This window comes from Eriocheir sinensis, chromosome 12, assembly GCF_024679095.1.
Source record: "Eriocheir sinensis breed Jianghai 21 chromosome 12, ASM2467909v1, whole genome shotgun sequence".
Lineage (NCBI taxonomy): Eukaryota > Metazoa > Arthropoda > Malacostraca > Decapoda > Varunidae > Eriocheir > Eriocheir sinensis.
The window spans coordinates 14,275,534-14,292,760 of NC_066520.1; the positions used below are offsets into that span (position 1 = coordinate 14,275,534).

Below are 17,227 nucleotides of genomic sequence, written 5' to 3' on the forward strand. Positions count from 1 at the left end.
CCCAACGGTTCCTTGATATAGTTTTCTTCCATTACCTTTTAAGCAGACAATTTCTCTCAGTATCTCTATCTCTCTGTCTATTTATCTACCTATCTTTGTCTCTACCTGTGTATCTATGTATCTACCTTTCTTTCTTTCGTTTTCTTTCTTTCATTCTTTCTTTTTTTCGTTTCTTTTTATCTTTCCATCTTTCTTTGTCTTTTTTTCTTCCTTTCTTTATCTTTCTTTGTCTTCTTTCTTTTTATTTACTTTCATTCTTTCTTTCTTTCTCTCTATCTCTCTATCTCTACCTCTCTAACACACACATATATACCCTCTCACACACCAAGAATGATCGATCAACCGACAGATCAATTCCTCTATACACACCACCATCACCACTACCACCACCACCAACACCACCACTCTGCCCCGCCTCGCCCACGCCCGCCGCCTGATATGACTTCGCTGCTTCTCGCCCGGTAATCGCTTCTCGGCATAATTACACGCGCTGTTGGCAGGGGAAGGACAGAGGAAATTGCATTGAAGACGTTGCGACACTGGAGCGAGGGTGGAAGGAAAGGCTGAAGGGAGGGTCGCAGGGAGGGTCGCAGGGATGGAACACTACATGGGAAGGGAAGGAATGGGAAACAACGTTGTCAAATTATCGTACTCAGTTTCTTATGCTTTCCGATTTCCGACCCAAAATCTGTCTCCTCCATCCCAATAACTGTCTTCGTATACAGTTGTCGTTAAAATGGTCAATTATTGGTGTTTCTTGGCAGTAGTTGAGGGTCAGAAACAGATAAATACCATGCTCTGAGTACGATAATCTGGCAACGGTGATGGGAAGGCTTGTGTGATGGTTTGGTGTGTTGTGTTGTGTTGGGTTGTTGGGAAAAGTGATTATCTTGAAACACGAAAGGGAATAGTACTCACCCACTACGTATATCTTTTTCTTTAATATTTGATTGTTCTGGGAATTTATTGGAGCATATTTTGTGTTGTTCTGTGTTGTGTTGTGTTGCCTTATGTTGTGTTGTGTGTGTGTTCGAATGCACCAAACTGAGCAATAAAGACTAATGCAACACGACGCAGCCCACATAAAAAAAATAAAACAAAAATTAGCAGAAAACCAAAATAAATTAAGCGGAAAGACGTAAAAATTCACGTCTCGGATTCCACGAAGGTTTTTTTTCTTTATTTTTACGTGAATATGAAGTCCTAAACTTGGGTTCTGGTTTTATTTATTTCGCTCGACGATTCTCATTCCTTTATAACAGAAGAAAAAAAGCTTAAGGATGAAGATGATGATGATGATGAAGAGGAGGAGAAGACGAAGAAAAAAAAAGAAGCGATACTCTTAAAATTGGCAATATCTACCCTATCTTCTCTTTCTCCTTTCCTCATCTCATCTTAGGCTTCAGCATCGTTATCAACTACATCATCTTTTTATATTACCAACACATAAAATTTCTCCTTTCTCCTCATCATGTCACGTTAGTCTTCGTCCTCATCATTAATAACATCAGCAACATTATATTAACTGGTAAAGAAATCCAGTCTTCTCTTCCTCTTGGTCCCCCTCTAATCCTCTTTCGCGTCATCCCAATCACTATCATTAACATCGTCTCGCACAAACAGAAAAAAAAACAAGGACGAAAATACACACACAAACAAACAATCGAAAAAAAAAAAAACCCGAGACGTAATTATCCTTCATGTAATTTACGTAGCTTGTAGTGAAGGTGTGCGAATTAAATGTCAGTGAACGGCTAAATTATCGGATGCGGTACAAAAGGAGGTGTTTCATAAATACAATAAAGGGATGACTGAGGAAAAAAAAATGTTAGAAGCAAAAATCACGAAAGCCAAACAAGGGACCGGATTAATATATACTTTGAGAGCAATAAAGGCGGTTTAAAGTTAAGTAAATAAAAGGGTGGAGGGGAGAGGGGGAGGGGAAGGGGGAGGGTGAGGTGGGGAGGGAAGGGACGGGTGAAAGGAAAGGTAATTAAGTTCGACAAGAGATAAAGATTAGACAAAACAATAGACATCAAAGTATCAACAGTAACATTAATAGCTACTCTCCTTCAACCTTTACACACAAACAAACACACAAACAAACACACAAATACCACCTCCTCATTTTTATATATTTCTCTTCTTTTGCTTATTTCTCCTCTTCTTTTCAGTTATATTTCCTTCCTATCTTTTTCTCCTCTCTTTCCTCCTCCGCCTTCTCCCCTCAAACATTATTTTTTTCTCTCTTCTCCATCTCTTCTCTATTTTTTGCTCGTTCAACATCTTCCTACTTCTTATTCTCATATATTTTTCATTATTACTTCCATTCAAGAGTAACATTGATAGCTACTCTCTACCCTCATACACAAACACACACACACACACACACACACACACACCAACACCAAACCCAACTCCACTCCAGTCCTTCCAACACCATCATCACCACCAGCACCAGCACCACCAACACCAACTTAACCGAGTCGAACCTGCAGCCTCACCACCACCATTAGCACACACCGCCTTCTCTCCACCACCACCACCACCACCACCACCCAAATAACAACCAAGCTAATGACTCTGGACAAGGAACACGCCGGGCGACACCTTCAACGTATAATCTTGTTCGTCCGCCTCCTCGTCCTTACCACCCAGAAGACTTCCCCCTCTCCCTCTCCCTCTCTCTCTCTCCCTCTCTCTCTCTCTTTACCTGCCCGGCGATTGGGTTCTGCCTGGGTGGTGAGGAAGGGAGGGAGGGAGGGAGGGAGGGAAGATAGGAGGGTTGGTGTTGGTAGTGGTCGAGGGGGTGAAATAGTAGACTAGGAGGAGGAGGAGGAGGAGGAGGAGGAGGAGGAGAATGAAGATGTAGAAAATGAGGAGGAAGGGGAAGAGGTAGAGGAGCAGGAGGAGGAGAAGGAGGAGGAGGAGGATAAAGAGGTAAATCAAGAAAATGTGTGGAAGGATGAGGAGGAGGAGGAGGGTAAGGAGGAGGAGGAGGAGGAAGAAAAGGAAGAGAAGGAGGAGGATTATGCAAGATGGTAGAAAAGGAAGATTTACCACGAAAAAAATATAAAAAAGTAAAAGAAAAACAAGAAAAAAAAGTTGGATAGTTGGCGATTAAGACCATGAAAAAAAAGTATATAAACCGCTTCTCAGGTTACTCTTTTTCTTCTTCTTAAGTTTTTTTTTTGTGATGTCATTCCTCCTTTTTACCCCAACCACCTCCTCCTCTTTCTCCTCCTCCTCCTCCTCCTGATCCTGAATGACACAACAATATCCCCCAATACACTACCCCCTCCTCCTCCTCCTCCTGCTCCTCCCGAAAGTCATCTCCCTCCGGACATATGGAAATTCAATGGCCCGTTTCCTTGTTATTGAGTCGAAGTGTTCTCCCGCCGCGGCTTCTGTTACGAGGCGCTTTTGGGAGTCATTCTGAGGCCACCTGTGAGAGAGAGAGAGAGGGAGAGAGGGGGAGGGAGAGAGGGAGAGAGAGCGGTAGTGGGGAATGAAAAAGCAGACATAATTGCACGGATGATGAAGTGAGAGAAAGAGAGACGTAGAAGAGAGATAAGGGAAAAAAATAATATTATGTAAGTCAGAGGCAGAGAGAATGATGACAGATGAGGAGAAAATGGTGCCAGTGGAGGTGTCAGAGAAGGAGGAGGAGGAGGAGGAGGAGGAGGAGGAGGAGGGAAGAAAAAAAGCAGAAGAATGACCATACGAGGAGGATAAGTAGGAGGAGGGGGAGGAAGAGGAGGAGGAGGAGGAGGAGGAGCAGCTGGAAAAGAACGAGGAAAACAATATAAAGAAGAAACTATTAAAGAAGAATAAGAGGAAAAGAAAAAAAGAAAGACACCAAGAATGAAGGAGAAAAAAAGACGAATGTAGGAAAAAGAAGAGAAGTAAAGGAGGAGGAGAAGAACTAGGAGGAGGAGGAGGAGGAGGAGGAGGAGGAGAACTAGAAGGAGGAGGAAGAGGAGGAGTAGGAGAACTAGGAAGAGGAGGAGGAATAGGAAGGAGGAGAACTAGTAGAAGGAGGAGGAGGAGGAGGAGGAGGAGGAGGAGGAGGAGGAGGAGGTGGAGGAGGAGGAGGAAGAGGAGGAGGAGGAGGAGGAGGAAGAGGAGAACTAGAAGGAGGAGGAAGAGGAGGAGTAGGAGAACTAGGAAGAGAAGGAGGAATAGGAAGGAGGAGAACTAGTAGAAGGAGGAGGAGGAGAAGGTGGAGGAGGAGGAGGAGGAGGAGGAGGAGGAGGGTGTGCATGAATTATGGTACATTATAACACTTCCACCACTACCACCACCACCACCACCACCACTACCACCACCACCACCACCTAACATCTTCATGCCCTGCTCCCTCCGGCGGTAATATAACACACTCTTAATCTTGCCGCCTCACCTTTCGCTGGGGCCGCTGCCGCCTGGTGCGTACCCTGCCTGGGGAGGAGGAGGAGGAGGGGGAGGAGGACGAAGGTGAGGAGGAGGAGGAGGGGGTAGAGAGCTAGAAAGAGAATAGAGCAAGGATGGAGAAGGAAAAAGAGGTAGAGATTTAGGAGAAAGAAAAAGAGAAAGAAGGAGAGTAAAGGAGGAAAGTTAGAAGAAAGAAAAGAGGTAGAAGGAAAGAAAATGAAGGAGAAGGAAGAAGAAGAATGAGAGATAGAGAATAGAATGAGGAGGGAGAAGGAAAAAGAGGTAGAGATTTAGGAGAAAGAAAAAGAGAAAGAAGAAGGAGAGTAAAAGAATGAGAAGGAAGAAGAAGAGTGTGGTGGAAAGATAGAAAGAGAAAAGAATGAGGAAGGAGAAAAATGAAAATGGGATAAAGAGTTACAGGAAAGAGACAGAAGAAGGAGACGGGAAGGAAAAGAATGAGAAGGAGGAAGAAGGAGAATGGACTAGAGAGATATAGGAGAATAGAATGAGGAAGGAGAATATTGATAACGCTAAAAAGGTCGGAGAAAAGAGGAGAAACAGTGAGGAAGAAGTAGGAGCATTGGGTAAAGAGATTAAAGGAGGAAAAGGAGTGAGGGAAATGATGCAGAGCGATTGAAGAAAGAGAAAGAGAGCAACGAAAATGAGAATGTAGATGAGAGATAGAAGGAAAAGGAGAAAGGGAAGGAGATAGTTAAAAAGAGGATGATAATGAAAAAGGAGAAGGAAGAGGAAAATGGGGTAAAGAAATATGAGAAAAAGAAAGAAGGAGAAGGAAATTGAAAAAGAGAAAACGAGGATAAAAATAAAGAAACGAGTTGAGAATGCCATCAGATCGTCTATAAATATAAAGGAGAGAATATCTATGGAGGTTCGGAATCTATGAGGGAAAGGACGAATACGACTTGGAGGAAGAGGAGGAGGAGGAGGAGGAGGAGGAGGAGGAGGAGGAGGAGGAGGAGGTGAGAGAAGTGTTGACGGCTTCACCTTAATGATAACTAACTGTCGACTGCCCCTAATCCCCCTACATTCTCTCTCTCTCTCTCTCTCTCTCTCTTTAACCTTGCCTTTGTGGTGGTGGTGGTGATGGTGTCGTCACTTAGAGAGAGAGGAGGTAAAAGTGACTGGTGGTGGTAGTGGTGGTGGTGGTGGTGGAGGTGGTGGTGGTGGATCATGGGCAAGGTGGGTGGCTATGGTGGTGGAGGTTAGGTCGTGGAAATGAATGTTGATGATGATGATGATGACGGTGGTGGTGGTGGAGGAGCTGGTAGTGGTGATGGTGGTGGTGGTAATGACGAGATTATGCGTGATGACTTTGTACTAATAGTGAATAAAAACAAATTCCATGGATGATGATAATGATGATGATGATGATGATGATGGAGTGACAGTGAAAGGATGCAAGTGAAAGATGATTGATGACCTAAAACACAGACTTCACACTTACGCAGCAACAGGTGGGAGAGGTAATAATGAGAAGACGAACAGGTAAGAGGGATACACTTAGTAGAAAAAAACAACAACTGAAGAACTGATATAAGTGGTGGTGGTGGCGCTGGACGAGGCCTTGAAGGTGGAGGTGATGAAGAAAGGTGGTCGCTGTGGCATCAAAACAGGCGTAATGATGATGGTGGTAAAGAGGTGGAACAGAAGAAAAGTACACGAAGAAAACCTACTTACTGGTAATAGAAGAAGTAAAGGGCGGTTGAAATCATGACACTAAGCGTAGGTGGTCGATAAAGATGGCAATGGATATATAAGAGCAATCAGTGCACATTTTTTTTTTTACAACAAACGAGACAGCTCAAGGGCACAAAAAAAAGGAAGCAATAATAAAAAAAAAAGCCCGCTACTCGCTGCTCCTAAAAAGAATCCAAAGAGGTGGCCGAAAGAGAGGTCAATTTCAGGAGGAGAGGTGTCCAGTTACCCTCCTCTTGAAAGAGTTAAAAAGTTAAAGTTGTAAAAGGACGGTCGATAAATGGGAACTTGGAGACAGAAGAAATGGCTGAAGGAGTGGCGGAAGTAGAGGCAAAGAATTGGATTAAGAAAACGATATGGAAATAAGAACATAAGACCATAAGAACGTAAGGGGTCTGCAAGGAGTCTGCACAAGGCAGCTCCTGTGAACCTAACCCCACCTAGCATCACTGTCCATGAATTTATCAGTGAAAATAAAGGTGAAGAATTATGTTTATCGAGGAAATAGGAACTTAGAAGGGACGACAAAGGAGAAGAAGGACGAGGAAGAAGAGGAAGAAGTTAAAGCATCAAGCCACTGAGAAGAGAGAGAGAGAGAGAGAAGAGAGAGAGGAGGAGGGCAAGAGCGCTCATACAAGGCGAAGCGAACTCGATCTCACTGTTCTTTACGAGGCAGTGGGATCGGTCACGGCCGCCGCTCGTAACTTGGAATTAGATCACTTAGGCGGCGGCGAGGGAAGGTCAGGTCCGCCATGATATACCACTGATATAACTGCCTACTATATCAGGATCCTCAGAATAGGGTATGTCGCCCCCTTACCCCCTATACCCTTCCCCTCCCTCTCTCTCTTCTTCCTTTCTCCTACTTCTCACCTTCCAATCTCTCTCTTCTTTCTTTTGATTTCTTTCCTCACGTCTTCTAATGTCTCCTTCCTTTCCCGTCTCTTATCTCTTCTATTCCCTCTGTTCTTCTTTTTTTCACTTCCTCTCCTTTTTCGGACGCTATTTTTCTTCCCTTCCTCATTCATTATCTCTTTCTCTCCTTTTTCTTATGTTCTTTTTCATCCCTTCCTCCTTACTTATCTCCCTCTCTTCATTTTCCACTTTGTTTCTCTTTCTCCTTTCCACACTCTGTCCATTATCTCATTTCCTCCTTTTTCCTCTGCTCCTCTTTCCTTTCCCACTTCCCCCAATCAATTTCCTCTTATTCTTCTCATATTATTATTTCCTCTCCCGGTCTTCCTCTCTCACCTTTTCCCTCCGTCTAATTCATTCATCGTTTCTTCTCCTTCCTCCCTCCCATTCTCCTCATCCATATCACACCTTTACCCCCTTTCTGATTTCTCCTCTTTTCTTATATATAAAAAAATAGGTAAAAAATAATATAAATAAAACATAGAACGAAGCCAAGAACAAGACGAACGGCACCTCATTACATTCAACCCCCTAATAACGGCAAGAACGGCCATCCTTCAACGTAATAATTTCATGGTAATAACGAAGGTGTGTCCTGAACGTGAAAAAAATGGGTCGACACGTTCTCAGCCGTTCAGAAGAGGAAAAAAATAAGTGTGAGAAAGAGCACTTGAAAGAAGGAAATTGAAGGGTGCGTGAACGTGAACTAAGTGAGAGAGAGAGAGAGAGAGAGAGAGAGAGAGAGAGAGAGAGAGAGAGAGAGAGAGAGAGAGAGAGAGAGAGAGAGAGAGAGAGAGAGAGAGAGAGAGAGAGAGAGAGAGAGAGAGAGAGAGAGAGAGAGAGAGAGATAGAGGCAAACACAGACACACACAAACAGACAGATACACACAAACAAACCGATGGAAGAAAAGAGAAAAGGAGAAGAAAAACAGAAAAAAACAAGACAATGAAAAGAGAAAAAATACAAAGAAGTAATAAAACCGAACCTCAACCTTTCTTTAAAGCGTCGAAACACCTTAAAAAAAAGAGAGACAGAAAGAGAAAGGAGGAAAATAAAGGAAAAACTAGAGGAAAACAATATGGAGAAAACGAAAAAAAATAAGGAAAGACAGAATACGAGAGCGAGAGAAAGACGTACTTAGAATTTTAATTAACGACGGCGAACACACGGCGAGCGATCATTAGCGGTGCAGGACGATGTTAATTAAGACGGAGAAGGGCGAGGCACGGGTCAATTAGAACGAAGACGGACGAGACAGGACGTAATGGACGGGCACGAAACAGCTGGACACGAGAGAGAAAGAGAAAAAGAAAGAGATAGATAGACAGACAGACAAAGAGAATCGAAAACAAGAAACGAAAACGAAACAATTGGAAACGTAAGAGAAAGAAAGAGAAAAAGAAAGAGATAGATAGACAGACAGACAAAGAGAATCGAAAACAAGAAACGAAAACGAAACAATTGGAAACGTAAGAGAAAGAAAGAGAAAGAGAGAGAAAGAGATAGAGATAAAATAGAAAAGCAACAAATGAACACAAACCAGCTGATAACGGAAGAGAAAGGGAAAAAGAAAGAGAAAGAGATAGATAGATAGACAGACAGAGAGAATCGAAAACAAGAAATGAAAACGAAACAACTGGAAACGTAAGAGAAAGAAAGAGAAAGAGAAAGAGAGATAGAGATAGAGAGAGCGAGAAAGAAAATAGATAAACAACAAATGAAACAACTGAAGACGGAAGAGAAAGAGAAAGAGAAAGAGTAAGAGAGACAAATAGATAAAGATACAGATATAGAGAAAATACAAGAACAACGAGCGAACACAAAACAGCTGGAGACGTAAGAGATAAAGAAAAAGAAAGAAAAAGAAAGATAGATAAATAATGGATGGAGAGAGAGAGAGGTCAGATAAACAACAACAAATAAATTAAAATGTGAAGCGAAATGAAAGAAAAATATATATACTCACGAAAAACAATAATAAAAGCGAAAAAGAAAACAAAAGAAAAAGAATCCGATTATTTTCTTTCTTTCCTTCCTTTTTATACCTCAAGTACTTTTCCTCCTCTCCTCGTTCCTCCTCCACGTTCTTTCTCCTCTGACTTCGCATCCTCCTCCACCTCCTCCTCCTCCTCCTCCTCTCACTCCTCTTTTTCCTTGCCTCCCTCCTCCTTGTGCGGCCGACAACTCAATCGTCCCTCCCTCCTCCTATCTCTCCCTCCTCCTGTCCCTCTCTCCCTCCCTCCCTCCCTCCCTGAGCGGGCCATGCGTAGCGAATTTTCGGCCATGCACCGACACTTTCGAGCGATGAAACGTGCCGGGGTGTACGATGAAGGGGGGGGTAGAGGGGGGAGAGGGGAGTAGTCGTGGTGGTGGTGGTGGGTGCAAGGGTGTGGTGGGGTGATGAGAGGTAACCTTATCTCTCTCTCTTTTTCTTTTTTTCTCTCTTTCTTTCTCTCTGTCTGAAATATAAATGCAAGAAAAAAAGTCAAACAGATAGAGGGACAAAAAGGAAGGTGCATAAAAACGAGTATATTATTAAAGAAAGCAGACACACACACACACACACACACACACACACACACACACACACACACACACACACACACACACACTGACCTTCCCCCCCACTTTCCCCCTCACACACTGACCCTCTCCCCTCCCCCCACCGCACACTGACCCTTTCCCCTACCCCCCCACACTGACCCTCTCCCCTCCCCCCACACTGACCCTCTCCCCCCCCACACACACTGACCCTCTCCCCTCCCCCCACCACACTGACCCCCCCTACCCCCCTCACACACGCTCAAGAGTTATGTCGGCGCTGCATCATCAACCAAAACAATGGCATCGGCGGAGTCCCCTTACCTGTAATTTACTAATGAATGACCTGAGTCCGTGCCAATCAGGGGGGAGAATGACCACCCTCAGGTAAACGTGTGTGTGTGTGTGTGTGTGTGTGTGCGAGAGAGAGAGAGAGAGAGAGAGAGAGAGAGAGAGAGAGAGAGAGAGAGAGAGAGAGAGAGAGAGAGAGAGAGAGAGAGAGAGAGAGAGAGAGAGAGAGAGAGAGAGAGAGAGAGAGAGAGAGAGAGAGAGAGAGAGAAAGTCACTCCCAACCTCGTGAAGGACAGGTAATTACTCCACCTACAGGCAGTGAAGAAGGAGGAGGAGGAGGAGGAGGAGGAGGAAAGGAGGAGGAGGAGGAGGAGGAGGAGGATTGTCTTTCTCCTCCTACTCTTCTTCAGTTCGTTCAATCTTTCTCATGTAATTTTCATCATTCCTGTTCTATCATCTGTTCTCCTAATGCCTCTTTGCTCTCTCGTTTTGTATCATTCTCCATCGCTTAGTTTTCTTTTTTATACTTAGTCAAATTTTCATCACTTCTCGTGGTATGCGGCGGTGGAGGGCGGGGAGAGGTCATCGTGCTTTCATTTCTCTTAAGAAGGTCACGTTGCTTTTTTTTTCTACAGCTAAAGAAACAGCTCAAGGGCAACAAAAAAAGGTATATAAAAAAAGTCCGCTAATCGCTATTCCTACAGAGACAGCTTCAACTTCTTTCCTGTTAGTTCCTTTAAGTCTGCCTTCATGTTTTGTCATACGGATCCTTTTTCTTGTCCTTCTCAAACTCATCCATCTACTTTCTTTATTTTCTCTTTTCTTCGAACTAAATTGTTTTACTTCACATATCTTCTGAAATGTTTATAAGGCTTCTGATTTTGATTTTTGCTTTATTATTTTTTCCTTTATGCTCGTGTTCGTCTTTGTCTTCCTAAAGTCACACTAATATATCCTTTTATAATATTTCTAAAGTTTTTTTATTCTTTCTCTCTGACTTATCTAACTTCTTCATTATGCTTTTTTTTCCCTCCTTGTCCTTCTAACGCCACAATGATGATTTCTCTCTTCCTCAAACTTGTACGCTACTCCTTTGAGGCCTTATCATATTTATACTTTCTTGAGAGTACGTTGAGTCACTTGTTATATTTCTTCATTTATAGTTGATTCCTTTACGTAATGTGCTCAAAACCTCTTATCGGTAGAGTCCAGGAGAATGAAGAGCAAAAACCTCTCTTCTCTTTTTATCCTAATCTCAAACGGTCGCTATCTGCCACGTTTATCTGGTCAATGAGGCGAGACAATTTGGTTCACCTGTTCACTTTATTTGCATCGTCTTCGTCTTCTCTTTCTTCTGTGTTCTCCTTCACTCTTTCTTTCTTTCCTTTTTCTTTATTTTTACTCCGCTTTACAATAATTCTTCTCATTCTTTTACTTCTGTTTTGTCTCCTCCTCTTCTCTTTCTTTTCCTCCTCCACTTCGGTCTTCGTCTTTTCTTCATTATCTTTTTTCATCTTCAAGTTCATTTTTTTATCTTGTTCTTGTTCTAATTGTCATTCCTCTTCCTCCTCCTCCTCCTCCTCCTCCTCTACCAATCCCTTCTATCCCTCCACTTGTGTCTTCAGCCTGTCTTCCACCTTCTCTTCTTTCCATACTTGCTTCCTCTTCCTCCTCCTCCTCCTCCTCGAAACCCCTCCTCTTCCTCCTTCGGTCGGGCCTGTCCTCCTCCTCGTCCTCCCCGATAATGGCTGAACAAGAAGACAACTTAATCTTCCACTTTCTATGCCCGGGCTGGAGGCGGCGCGAATGGATGGCAGACTCTTTAAAACCTGGAGCCTTGGGGCCAGGATAGTGCTAAGTGGCGGCAGCTCATTACGGGCGATTATTCCGGGCTCGGTGCATGCGTAATTGGTCCTTAAGTGGCGGGGGAGGAGGAGGGGGAAGGGGGGAGGTTCAAGACGTAAAGGTTCTTCTAAATATGTTCCTTTTTTTCATTATTTTTTTTGTGTGTGTGTGAATATTATTTGTGGGCCTTCATTCCCTTCTTCCCTCCCTCCGGCCGTATCTTTTTTTTTTTCGACTTTTTTGAGTGTGTGTGTGTGTGTGTGTGTGTGTGTGTGTGTGTGTGTGTGTGTAATTAGGTGATCTGTCATTATTTCACATCTGAACTTGGCGGCTTTTCTCCCTCCCTCCCCTCCCTACCTCCTCCTACATTCTTCCTTCTCCTCCTCCTACATTCCTTCCTCCTCTTCTATATCTCCATTACAATCATCATCATCATTAATTTCCCCTTCCGTTATCTTTTACTTACATTTAACTACATCCATAACCTTCAGACCAGTTTTATCTTACACAGTCTTTATAATCTTACTTTTCATTCTCTTCCTATTGTTTTTCATTTTTTCTTACATTCTATTAATTCTCCATCTTTCCCAACCTTCTACTTTAAATCATCCCTCTTTGCTCTTCTCCTTCTAATATGAGACTACTTACTCTTCTACTTTCTCTACTCTCTCCTGTATCGCTCTCATTTGTCTTTATTCCTTTTCTCACTTTCCATCATTTCCCCATCTTTATCAACCTTCTGTTCTAACTCCTCCTTCTTTGTTCTCCTTCTACGAGACGAATACTTACTCTTCTTTTTGGTCTACTTTCCCCTCCTGCATGGCTATCATTTGTCTTTATCCATTTTCTAACATTCCATCATTTCCCCATCTTTATCAACCTTCTGTTCTAACTCCTCCTTCTTTGTTCTCCTTCTACGAGACGAATACTTACTCTTCTTTTTGGTCTACGTTCCCCTCTTGTATCGCTATCATTTGTCTTTATCCCTTTTCTAACCTTTCATCATTTCCCCATCTTTATCAACCTTCTGTTCTAACTCCTCCTTCTTTGTTCTCCTTCTTCCACTAGACTACTACTTACTCTTCTCTTTAGTCTACTTTCCCCTCCTATATATCTTATACTGAACGCCGGGGTAAGTACACATTCACGTCAAAAATTGTGTTTGGGTCTCTTACTAGTTTTTCCCCCGAGCCTAATAACACCACCTCGACCACATCGGCGCTAAAGACTATAATCGGAGAGCAGGAAAAAGAAGGTTTGCCCGGCGCCTAAAGTAATACATTTATATGCCTCATTCCGGGCAACGAATCAGCCAGCGTCGTCTTGAAGTGTTTATGAATATTTATAACCCATGACCGCGATGTTTTCCGCAAGTGTTCATCATTATGTAATTTGCACGTTACGGCATGTCTGTGGAAGTAATGTTTAGCTTGGAGGAGTAAGGAAAAAGGATTGGATGTTGCTGCAGTGTCTTGTTTCTGGTAAATCGTATATGGTTCGTTAAAATAAGTACTTTTCATCGTATATTTACCAGAGTGTGTCTAGTGAGGTTTGTCTTCTGCCCTTTCTGTCGGAACACTCACTCAGAAATATAAGCAAAATGTATTAGTGGCATGACCAAAAGCAGGGATAGTTTTTATAATCTTTCTGGTAAATCGTATTGGTTCGTTAAAATAAGTACTTTTCATCGTATATTTACCAGAGTGTGTCTAGTGCCCTTTCTGCCGTAATACTCACTCAGAAATTATAAGCAAAAAGTATTACTGGCATGACCAAAAGCAGGGATAGTTTTTATAATCTTTCTGGTAAATCGTAATGGTTCGTTAAAATAAGTACTTTTCATCGTATATTTACCAGAGTGTGTCTAGTGAGGTTTGTCTTCTGCCCTTTCTGTCGGAACACTCACTCAGAAATATAAGCAAAAAGTATTAGTTGCATGACCAAAAGCAGTGAAAGTTTTTATAATCTTTCTGGCAAATTATACAAATCATACAATCAAATACTTTTTCCCTGTATATTTGCCTAAGTATACATGTGAGTCTCTAGAGGCTTGTTTTCTCTTCCGCAATGAACACTGGGAGGCAAGCAAAAAATATTAGAGGCATGAGCAAAACGTATTAGAAGTTATCGTTTTTTTTTTTTTTTTTTTTTTTACACCAGAGGAGTCAGTTCAAGGCCATAAAAAAAGGTAACAAATGTGAAAAAAAGCTCGCTACTCATGAAAAAAAAGCTCGCTACTCATGAAAAAAAAGCTCGCTACTCATGAAAAAAAAGCTCGCTACTCATGAAAAAAAGCTCGCTACTCATGAAAAAAAAGCTCGCTACTCATGAAAAAAAAGCTCGCTACTCATGAAAAAAAAGCTCGCTACTCATGAAAAAAAAGCTCGCTACTCATGACTCATGAAAAAAAGCCTGCTACTCATGAAAAAAAGCTCACTCATGAAAAAAGCCCGCTACTCATGAAAAAAGCTCACTCATGAAAAAAGCTCACTCATGAAAAAAAGCTACTCATGAAAAAAAGCCTGCTACTCATGAAAAAAGCTCGCTACTCATGAAAAAAAGCTCACTACTCATGAAAAAAAGCCTGCTACTCATGAAAAAAGCTCACTACTCATGAAAAAAGCCTGCTACTCATGAAAAAAAGCACACTCATGAAAAAAAGCTCGCTACTCATGAAAAAAGCTACTCATGAAAAAGCTCACACTCATGAAAAAAGCTGCTACTCATGAAAAAAAGCCCGCTACTCATGAAAAAAGCCCGCTACTCATGAAAAAAGCTCACACTCATGAAAAAAGCTCGCTACTCATGAAAAAAGCCCACTACTCATGAAAAAAAAGCTCGCTACTCATGAAAAAAAAGCTCGCTACTCATGAAAAAAAGCTCGCTACTCATGAAAAAAAAGCCCGCTACTCATGAAAAAAAAGCTCGCTACTCATGAAAAAAAAGCCCGCTACTCATGAAAAAAAAGCCCGCTACTCATGAAAAAAAAGCTCGCTACTCATGAAAAAAAAGCTCGCTACTCATGAAAAAAAAGCTCGCTACTCATGAAAAAAAAGCCCGCTACTCATGATCTAGTTTTGGTAATCTGTAACGTTTCTTTATGAATAAGTACTGTCTCATTATATATTTCTCTAGGTATGTGAGTCTAAGGAGTGTGTCTCCATCCTTTTCTACAGCAACAATTACTAAACACAGGAGCCTCTACATTAATTTGCTAAAGTATGTGAATCTAGGGAGGCGAGTCTACTGCCTTTTCTGCCAACCTCCTCAAAGAAAAGAGTTCATATCTTCTACACGCAATGGGTCACAAGGCAAAACACTGAAGGAGGTTTGAGTGTGTTCGATAACAGGCGAAGTCTTTGTTGCGGGGTAAGCCTTGGAGCTGCTTGTAAGAGGTCTAGAGGCCGCTTAGAAGACGTCATCCCACCCGACACTCCGCCAGTCTTCTTCTTTTTTTTCTTGTTTTTGTTCTTGTTCTTCTCCTAGTACTTCTTCTTTTCCTTCTGGTGCTTCTTTTTTCCTCTCTTCCTCGACGTCATCCTTTTCCTCCTTCTCCTTTCCTTTCTTCTCTTCCTTCTACGCTTGCTCTTTTCTCGCCTCTTTTCCTCCTCCTCCTCCTCCTCCTCCTCTTGATCTTCCCCTCGAGGCTAGCGGTCACCCTCCCTTTATTGAGGCATTGTCCTCGATCTCTTAATCAGCCTTTGATGAAGAGGCCGCGACGCCCCCGGGTATTAATTGCTGGACCGTGAGAGGGCGGAAGGAGGGAGGGAAGGAGGGAGGGAGGAAAGGAGGAATGAAATGGAGGGAGGGATGGACGTTAGCGGGAGGGAGGTACAGAAGGAGAGAGGGAGACATAGAAGGAAAGAATGGTGGGAGAGAAGAAGAGAGGAATGGAAGGAGGGCTGGAAGGATGGCTGGAGGAAACGAAAGACGGAAGGGGGAAAAGAGGGAGAGAATGAGGAATAAAATGAGGGTTGAAAGGGAGAAGGAAATTAAGGTGGAACGGATGGAAGGAGGAATGAAAGAAGGGATAGAAGAATTGAGAGAAGGAAAGAAAGATGGAAGGAGGGAATGAAAGAAGAAGCAAGGATAGAAATGTGAAAAAGATAGAGGATAGAAGGAGAGAGAGAAAAAGAAGTTAAGATAGAAGGGGAGATCAGGAGAGAGGGGAGTGATGGAGGGAGAAGAGGAGAAAAAGAAGGACGAAGTGAAGAAAGGAACAAGGTTAAGAATACGTAAAGAAAAGAAGATAGGAGAGAGGGAGGAGGATGTAAAGATGGAAGGGATGATCAGAGAGAAGCAGATAAGGGAATGGTGGAGGCAGGGAGAGCACGGAGGAGTGAGAGAAAAAGAAACAGAGAAGGAAAGAGTGGAGGGAGGAGTCGAGGCGAGGGAAGAAAAGGGAGAGAGAGAGAGACGGCGGCCGAAAAAGAAGACTCATGTAGTGGAGAAGAGAGAAGATAAGGATGGAGGGTAAATAATTAGCTGGACAGCGGGCCAAAGCAAAGTGTTGGTTGAGGTAACATTTAGCCATTTGTCCTTCACGACGCACACACGCACACACACACGCACACACACACAGATCAACCCCCCTCCACACACACACACACGGAACCCCAAACAGCAACACCACCACCACCACCACCATCACCACCAGCGCCACAGACCACATCACCGACAACATTAATTTTCATTCCACCAGAAGACCAGAAGCGCCCAGTTCTTCAGCGGGAGAAAGAAGCGCTATCGAGGAGACGACAAAAGAGGCACAAGAAGCGGCGTAGCGGGAGGGCGCAAAGGGACCTCTACGGGCGGGCGGCACAGAGGCGTGAGAGCGCGAGAGTTGCGGTCCGCGGGTTTGGGCTTCTTCGGGGGACTGGCGTTGCAGGCTGGTCGACAAAGAAGCCCCGCCGTGAGACAGATCGTGTTGGATTTGCGACGCTCCTCACCCTGGGATTACCTAAATGTCTTAATTACCACAGGGTCGACGCCTCGCCTCCTGGTAGTGGTGGTGGTGGTGGTGGTGCGAGGTTGTTGAGTAAAAGGGTTGTAGTGGAGGTGATAGTAATGGTGGTGATGGTGGTATTCTAGGAGTGTTTCTGATATTAAAATGGTGTGAAGTTAGGGGGTGTGAGGTGGGGTGGTTGAAGTACTGGTGATGGTGGTGGTGATGGTAGTGGTGGTGTGAAGCTTTGTTAAGGGAGTGGCAATGGTGGTGGTGTGAATGTGAAGGTGTTGATGGTGTTGATGGTGTGGTGGGCTGCGGTGTTGCTGGGCGTGGTGCAGTGAGGTGCGATGTGGTGTGGTGAGGTGTGGTATGGTGTGGTCTGATGGGGTGTTGCTGAGCGTGGTGTAATGTGTTGTGGTGTGGTGTGGCGTGGTGTGGTGAAATGTGGTTTTGCTAGGCGTGGTACAGTGCGGTGTGGTGTGGTGTGGTGTGGTGTGGTGTGGTGTGGTGTGGTGTGGTTTGGTGTGGTGTGGTGTGGTGTGGTGTGGTGTGGTGTG

At 43.5% G+C, this 17,227-nt stretch overlaps 1 long non-coding RNA gene across 1 annotated transcript in view; it reads right to left on the bottom strand.

Annotated features, from left to right (window-relative positions):
- Positions 1 to 17,227, bottom strand: part of LOC126997457 (uncharacterized) — a 229,222-nt gene that overhangs the window by 58,902 nt on the left and 153,093 nt on the right. The window lies entirely within an intron of this gene.